The following is a 9288-nucleotide window of genomic DNA, read 5'->3' as shown; positions in this document are numbered from 1 at the left end:
CATTTTGCCCACCCTTGCTGTAGCTGGACATACATGGAGAGCTCTCCTAGCTGTCTTAAAAAAGATCAAAGCTCCAACAAGTTTTAACAGTCATCTGCTAAGATTGCTTCTGAAGTGTACCACAGTCTGAAACAAGACATGGATTAATATATAATCCACACACTTTCAAAGGACTTGTGGCTTCTCGTTCAGACATTTAGGGCCCAAGCGAACATTCATTTCAGCCCAGCTTAATCCTTGCAGCACTTGAACAACGGGCAACTAATAAATCCAACAGTGTGGCAACATCTACAAATCGATTTAAATATGGACAATTTATTTGAAAACAAAAATAACTTTTATGTAAAAGCACAAGATCTAGTTTGGTCATCTGTCCTTTATTTAGATGTAAGTATTGATAAAACTAATTTACTCAAAAAGGTGTTAGGAATCCCTGACTGGTTTCCAGGACAGCAACGTTTTCAAAACATGCCTAAGGGACAGAGAGGCAAATTCCACTTGCCAGTGAGCTAGGAACTGAAGATTAAGTTTTGATGACTTTAGATTCCTCCATATAGAGATTAGTTTTCAAAAATTAGACATAAAAAAATGAAATAAGTTGTGCCCAGCTGACAACTCTTGGATTTCCATGATAGACGTGTTAATTGAAGTGCAGGGAAGTTAGGGGACTTTCCAAAGTTATAGCATAAACCTGTAGCAGAGTTAGGAGAAGACTTAATCTTCCTCTCTACCTGCTTAGACACCCCGTTGTGAAGGGCCTGGAAGGTACCTGACATAGCGCAGAAGGGTAACTTGTCCTGTTTTTCAAATCTCTGAGAGCACACCTGGATTTTGTTTCTTCTGGACAGGAAATTTAAAATAAAAATAAAAAAGGAGGAAAAGTTGGATGGCACATTTCGAAGGAACAAATGAAACCGTGTGCCCCTTGCCTAAGTAAATACAAACAAAAATAGGAACAGCTTATAAAAACTGCGAACAAGGTCAGAAAGAGGAGGGGAAGGAACTTAAACACGAAAGCTCCTTAGAGAAAAGATCATGCTCCCAGCTCTAATACGCTGCTGGTTCTAGATTACCACAACGTGATAGACCAACGCGGTACGAACAAGCAGAGTGGTGGAGAGGCTAAGTAGTGTGGCAGTGGCAGAGTGCTACCTCAATGGCCCTCTGAGACTGACCTGTGCAAAACTAGCACAAAAATGATCAGTGAGTGAAGTAAAATATGAGACCTCAGAACAGTTTCAATGGAGCACAGGTGGTTGTTGTACATGCAGCCAGCTCCAGGCATAAGGAATGATTTTTGCCTCTTCTGTGCCCATGATTTTTCACTTACAGATGAGGCTCTCTTCTGCTGCTGGCTCAATGGGTGTATGTATTTCAGCGGTGGCATTCTTACTCAAGGGGGAGAGACAGCACTACATTGTATCCTTAAAGTCTCTCTTAGTTTTCATCATAATCCTGAATATTTGCCACTAACATACAGCAAGCAACTGTTTGGAGTACAGTGAAACATCAAGAATAAACATTTTTTAAAAAGTAGAATGGGCCCATTGTTAATCCTGGCAAAAACAATTTCTTAAAGACCTCACACTAAGAGCCACAGAAAAATGTGGCATTGGCTTCCCTTGCATCCTTATTAAAACCCTTCACACAGGCAGTTTATTGTGCTGTTTGCAACTTTCCAAATTAAACCAAAGATTTGATTAAATAGTAGCTACTAAAAACAGATTCTTTCCTTCTTTGCAGCATGGGCAGGTTGCATTTGTCTTTCACAAGCAATATCAGATGTTTCAGTGAAGTTGTCCATCAGTGGCTATGCTGGCATAAATATGCAAAGGCATTTCATTTAGTTTATTTTCAAGACCTAACTTATTTAAGTCCGAAGTCACATTGCACGTCTCAGATTACTAGGGGAACAAAAACCCATTGTGACTGTGCATAGTGACTGCTTATTTTCACCAGGAACTACAATGAGAAAAAATGCTTCGGTATCGTTAGGCATTTGAAAGCAAGAATGCTGTTTGTCAAGCATCTTAGGACTCCAGTCATGACTGATAAATATTGATCTTAGGTAAGTTGCATAGTGGTTATGTGAATTTTTCAGGACACCTTGCACACAAATTCCCACATTGTGAAGGAAGTTACAGTGCAGTAGGGGTGTGTGTCTCAAAAGTTAAAGATCAAAAAAACCACCCTCCTCAGCTTTATGTCCAGCCACTTGCCAGGGGAGCCTTTCTGAGAAAGAAATGCAGATTCAGTGCTCTTAGCACATTCTGCTGCTGGAGTTGGGTTATTTTTTGCAGTACTAACACAGCAATTCCCAAACTGACAGTCATGACCCTCATTGTGGTATCAACAGCTGGGGCTGGATTCACAGAGCCACTCATTTTTCTGACCCTGGGATTGCCCTCTATGCCTGCAATTTCACAGGGGGATGGAGCCCAAGTGCCTCATCTCAGTAGCTTTGTGGTAGCTATTCCTATGCCTATTACCCTTCAATAAGCAAAAGAATGGGACAATTTAATAGGAACATTTGATGATGTTTGCTTAGGGGTAGGCTAACTGTGTGTATGTATGAAGTTATACAAGTTTGCATCAAGAAGTGCTGCCAACTGCTGCACTCGTGCGTTATCTGCTCCACCACTTCCTATAAGAGAGCACCACAGCCTGATGGCTACCAACAATATGGCATTTTCCTGGTAGCCTAGATTTCTTCCTGTTTGCCTCACTTAGACCCCACCTGAAATTCCTTTTCCTCTGTGTTCACAGTGTAAAATCCCCACACACAACTTAACTCCAAATGAATAATCCTGCAGCTCAGCTGGGGGCAGGTTTTTAAAGTAATACCCCTAATCGGTATTACTATGCTGATAAAAGCCTATAATAGTCACACCTGCCATCAGAAACAAGCTTTTCTGCTTCTATATCTTATTTTGTTGGATAACTGGTAAAAGACATTTTGTCTCTGTAAGCCACAGCTCCATTAGGTACAGTTATATTGGCAAACATTTCTTCTAGCGTAGAAGGGCTCAGAAATAAACTGGTGTAACTTGTCTCTGAAAGCTGGACCCGTAGACACAACTATACAGTACCTACATATTAAACTCCTCTCTAATCCCTCTCCAAGCAGAGATTTCTACAGCCACAAAGGAAAGGAGATTTGCAGCCTTCACGAAGTCTGTGGAACTCCCTACTGTCAATCTAAACATGGAAGACGCTTGAATATTGCAATGATGGGCAGATGCACAAAAACTGATATTATCCTTAGCATGCCCTTTTGAGTTCTAGTGCAAGCTTAAATCTTCTTTCAGGTGTCCTCTTTTTCTCCAAGACCAAAAAAAAAAAAGGGAAAAAAACCCCAGAACACCAAAATAGTAAATAAGGGGAGCAGGTTTAGAAAGTGTTTTGGTGCAGATGAGCTCTCAGAAGCACACAGGGTGTTATCTAAACCTAATGAGCTTCCAAAATTCAGCTGCAAGCATCAAAGAATACAGACTTTCTCGGGAGCTGGCTGCTGGTTCCAAACAAGGGCGTCTCAATTCTGCAGTCCCTTGAAGTGGACAAGGGCCCAGTCCAGTTCACTTTAATCACAGACTTTCTATTCATTTCCATGAGCTCTGGATTGCTTTTTTGTTTTTAGAAGTAACTGAATGAAACGCACTCCAACCTACCTCCTTGCCTTCCCCCCACCCCCACCTCTCCAAACACACACCTCCTTTTGGATTTCTTCAAGACAGACTACTTCTTTTGGGGTGAAGGGAAGGTTACATACTCCTAAGTTCCATAAAAAGCAATGCAGGAATTGATAACTGAGCAGCAATTTTTTCCAGTTCACCAAAAACTTGTCCAAGAAAAATGGTCAAAAAAAATTCCATCTCCAGTTTATTGTATGACAGATTATAGCAATGCCAGCTGTCAACAGAACGTGCGAACAAGCTAAGCGTCTTCCTCTGCACTACATCCACTGGAGCTCAAAGTCTGTTCTTTCTATGGAATCTTTCTGCAAAGTTACTGTATTTGAGTTGGAAGGTTAATTAAGAGAAAGATCCCCAGTAACCCAAAGTCAACATGCTGAATGATGTCAGACACACACTCACTATAGCACTGCCTCCCACAAGATGTTGTGCAAAGGGAAATGCAGGCTTTCTTTGTTCAGGAAACATCTGGTCGATACTTTGATTCTCAAGTAGGTCATTGGCTGTTTTATAACTTAGTAGAACAGTAAAGTGTGGGAAGACAGGGGGATGGCCCTCTGATACTGCACAGCCTAGTAGGCAGCTATGAAATGGAAGAAATGAGGAAATGTCCACCCTTTAACTGCTTCTCTAGGGACTGACTTACTGCTGTAGTACAGTGCGCATTTTCTAGCCTGCAGTGGAAAACCACAAAGCTTAAAAGCAGCCTCATGTTCCTATTGCTGCTGTCTGTTCAGAAACTGCATCTTACCTGGAGTCTGCCTACAGTACGGTAGGATCTGTAGAGGAAGCAAGAGGATCACATCAGTGAAGAAAACCAAAAAGAATCCAAGATGTTATTAAAAAAATACTCCTTAGTCTAATAAAAGGTACTGGATTTACCCAAAGAACTTTGTCTGCCTACATCCTTAGACCAACACAGCTACAACCTATACCTCTTTTTCTCCTGGCACTATAAAACCGAATCACTGAGAGCTTTGAGACAAAGCAAGTAACTATCAAAGGCTTAATCAATGTCTCGCATCCACCCGTCCCTTTGTTTTCCATCATCATAGATTTTCATAGGCATTTAACAACATGCTGCCCTATTACATTAAAATGTTTCCCCAAGTGACCTTAAATTTCTCTTCAGCTGGCTAGTTTGCCCCGTATAGGATTATGATCAAGCCATCCTATGCAGTCTTCATGCTACTAATGAAGAGTTACTGAAGTGACAGTTTACCACCTCTTTGATTTTTTTGTTTGCCACAGAAGGTTGAAAGAAGAATGCTACATGAATAAAAAGATGAAAGATTTTGATAGCAGGTAGTGGGCGCATCTACACAAGGTGCTTGATGCCCATTGGACTAAGTCTACTGCATATTAGCGCAGCTGGTAAAAACCATGCTAACGCACAGTAGATTAGTCCTATGGGCATTAAGCGTCACAAAAAAGTCTCCATTTGTAATAATGCACAGTAGTGCTGATTATGGCACATTAATACCTGTTATTACAGGTAAACTTGGTGTGCCATAATTATGGTGCATTAATGAATGTGTAGATGTGCCCAGTAATTTGGCACTATTGACTCAAGGCCCTTGGCTGACTCCCCATCTTCATCTATTTGTGTTTATTGTCTGCCTTTGTCTAGTCATCCACATTTAGGTCAGTGTTGGTCTGGCACTACATCAGCTAGCCCTCCTTCATCATGGTTGTCCAAAAGGTCTTCTCTTCTACACCACCCTGATGGGAACTTTCTTTGGTGTCCAGAGCATTTCCAATCTTTTAATGGGGCCCAAACACTGTAGTCATGGTGCTCTGATTTCCTGTGTCAGGATTAGATCTCTGTACACTTGTTATACTCATTACTGGTGCTTGTGCACCATTCTTGTTCTGGGATTAGACTGTGCACCAAAGATTTGCCATAGATTCTTTTTATCAAAAGGATTTAGTAGCATCTTGTTTGTACTCATGAGAAAACCCAGGTTTGAATACTGTAGATTAGGTGTAGCCTGAATATGGTTTTATAGATTTGAAGCTTAATTTTTCCTGGAGCTGAGCTTGGATGGCAGGAGCTTAAGCAATGGAAAGTAGGCTGTACTTCCTGCTGCTAGCCTTCCTTTAACTTCTTCCATGTTACCTTCCTGTGCTACAATGGAACCTAAACACTTTACATGGGCAACTTGCTCAATCTGTGTTATTGTTATGCAAGGCTACCAGTAAATTGGGAACCTTACATATCTATCAGGAGATTCTGTGTTTTATCTATGCCAACTTGTAATCCAATTTTGCTTCATTTGTTAGTCAGGTATACAAAGCTTCTCGATCTGCATCAGGTTGTCTGCTATAGAATGATATAGGCTCAAGCAATTATAGAAAACAATGCTTGGTGGAGATTAGTAACAGAATTTGCTGGTTTTGTTTTGCAGTGGTCTGGCTGTCTTCAGGTTTTGATCTGCCCATGGCAAGAACCTGACTAGTCACTCACAACTATCTGAGTTTCATCTGGGGTCCCCACCAGAGTTCATAGAAAGGCAATGCAGAGTTTGCAACAAGCGTATTTTATTATTAAAGCAAACAAAAAAGGAAGAGAGCTAGATTCCATACCACGTTAGCAAATGCAAGTAATTTTAGACTTTGCTCCATGGCTGTAGGGGATATGACTAGGAGCAAGGGAAATTTAGGTGGGTGATTAGGAAGGAATTTGACCATGGTAGTGGTTAACCACTAGAACAGGCAATATAAAGAAGTTGTGGAATCTCCCGCCCTGGAATTTTTCAAGATCAAATTAGACCAACACAGCTGGAGCCTTAGTAATGGATTTCAAGCCTGAGCAAGGGGCTGGACCTGGTGACCTCATGAAGGTCTTTTTGAACCCTGCTTTCCCATGACTGCACGGGAAGCACGATGCCTGTTGCTCCAACTCATTTCTTAGAGCTTAGCAAAGGCAACTAAACAGGTTTATAAAAGGCCTTTAAAGCTGATCTTCCCACTATTCAATAAGAGCAAGTCTCATCATTGAGACAAGTGTCACTACTCTTCCACTGCCCCCCAATTGTCTGGAAATTATTTAGCTATATTTAAATACAGTAACACAGACTAGATAGCAATGCAAATATCAAGGCGTGTGTGTGTGGGGGGGAGGGGAATACAGAAAAGAGTTTCCTTCTTCCCCCTGACTGTTTAACTCTCCATCCTTTGGAAACTGAAGCACAAGTTTTTTTGCCTCCTGCTGTGCCATAGGAACATTTTAAAAATTGAAGCAACTCTCCACTTCTAATCTTCATTTCTATAGTAGTAGTACATAGAGACCTACATCCTAGGACTAGCTATTGTAATGGCAATTACCCTAACTTGAACACTGGTATTATCAACATTAAACTTTGAGAAATTATATCCAACTTGCCCAGCACTGGAGCAGTATTACAACTCATTTAAAGTGAGTGGGAATCCTTCAACTACAAGTTACTGGTAAATATTTAAGAATGCACCGGACAGTTTATTTTGTCTTTTGTCCTCCCAAGCCCGGTTTGTACTAGAGAAGACTGCAGCAATACAGTGGCAGGGACAATGGATGGAAAGTGAGGAGCCTTGGGTTTTATAACTTTGCCTTCTGCATTCTTGCCTCAACTTTGTCCAAGGCCCATGCTCTTCATCTGTTTAGTCCAGTCGTTCTCACCCTTGGATGACTGGAGACATTCCTCAGAGTGCCAGCTCTTAGGCAAAAGCAAAAAGGGGGGCGGGGGGGGAAGTAGAGAAAGGAGTTCTGCTGCAGAAGTACACAATGACCATAACAAAAGTCAGAAAGCATTTAAACACTATAGCTTTTTATTTGAAATCTCTGGGGTTCTCCTCCAAAGTTTTGTTCACATACCTAAGGGTACCAACTTTTGTTGAGAATCAAGTATCTGAAAAAAAAAAAAACCTCTTAGAACAGAAAGCCTGCACTTGTGGATGTAAGGTCCCAATTGGAATTGGGACTTAGGCTTCTGGCAGTTGTTCAGTTAAAAAGGCATGATGGGATCCGATTCATAATCCCAACAACTGTGTCTCCTACTACATATGGCATGGAAGAAGGCATGACTATTGGGATCTCAGACCAGATACCAGTCATCCCCTTGGCTCACAGCCAAGGGGAAGCCCAGGATTGATTAACCAGATAAGACTTGATTAAAAGTGTAATGTCTGCTTAGGGCCAGTGTCTCCGAAATCCAAACATTTTGGCTCAAAAAAGGGCATCATACCTGCTGAGAAGGCAACATGAAGCTAGTCAAATATTAATACAGTCCTGACATACTACCAATCAAGTAAGATGCTTTTAGCAGGACCTGGTTGTTCTATTCTTAGTCCACAAGAGAGGGTCCTCAGGGACCCTTTTACATCTTTACTCCTACTTGTCCTTCCTTACAGCCCCTGATTTAACCAAAACAAATCTTACTGAGTAAAAACAGACCAATAACCACGTCGGTGTTAAAGTTTCAGTGCTTACAGCCACACCTGCAGTTACAGAAGCGGAGGACACCAGGTAGCTAGGTTTCTGTTTATAAAGCCAGCTAAACATTCGTCTTAAATTAGTAAGGTCTGTATACTTTGAAGCTTTATGCAGTTGCTCAGCATATGAAGATATAAACACCAAAAGTTGCAGAAAGAGGTTGGAAGGCACACTTACTAGAAGCCAAGCCTTTTGACCAATACAGTTTGATAGGAGTATGCAAAATACTGATATACAACCCTTTTAAGTTGTCACTTATTTTTCTCTATCTATTACTTTAGAGAAAAGGGGAGGAGCTGGCTGGGAAATAAATCTAGAAGAGCAACAAGTCTGCAAGAGTCATCTTTTATACAGAAGTTGTACATTTCTAAACTAAACACTGTTCTTTGCCATTGATAGTGTTCAGTCAGAAATCTTTGCAACAGAATGCAACTATTCTACATTTCTTTCATGCTAGCTGGAAATCCAACTGTATATTCAGAAGTGAACTCTTTTATTGACTTTTTTTTTTAAATTCATAAATGGAACAAAGTGAGCACTTGATAAACATTAAGGAGTGATTTATTGAGAACCAAAAGGGGAAAAAGAAGTTACTCCTTTACATCTGCACAACACTGAATTTCCCAATGCAGAGACAGGCAGCAGGTCTAAAGAAAGGACTCACTTGAGTGAGCTTTAAACACTATCAAAGTCAAGCCTGCTTAAATAAAGGCAAATCAGATGTCTTGCTTCAATGGAGTCCCATCCTCACGAGGAAGAATATAGTTTATGCAGTTTGGGAAGTGGGAGAGAAGGGTAAGGCAAAAATCCATGAAGCAACAGGTATGAGTGCCCCATAAAAGCAAACTGAACTGAATAAATCACAAAAAAAAAAAAAAAAAAAGTGAATACAGACCCCTTCAAAAAGTTTTTTTAAAATAAATACCACTGCCCTTAAATCACATTTTTCATCTCAAAAGTATTATTTAAAAGCAACAAACACAAAATGTCTGTTTAAGTTCTTCTCTCTTCAGTACAATGAAAAAGAGTACATTTATTTTAGAATACTGGAGTGCATTTCAGTCTGCCCGATTATGGTCTGAATAACCACAGGGTTTAAAAAGAGTCTTTTGCATTCCTAAAACA

Source organism: Crocodylus siamensis, chromosome 8 (genome assembly GCF_052110815.1).
Source record: "Crocodylus siamensis isolate JL-2025a chromosome 8, ASM5211081v1, whole genome shotgun sequence".
NCBI lineage: Eukaryota > Metazoa > Chordata > Crocodylia > Crocodylidae > Crocodylus > Crocodylus siamensis.
This window is presented reverse-complemented; position numbering follows the sequence as displayed.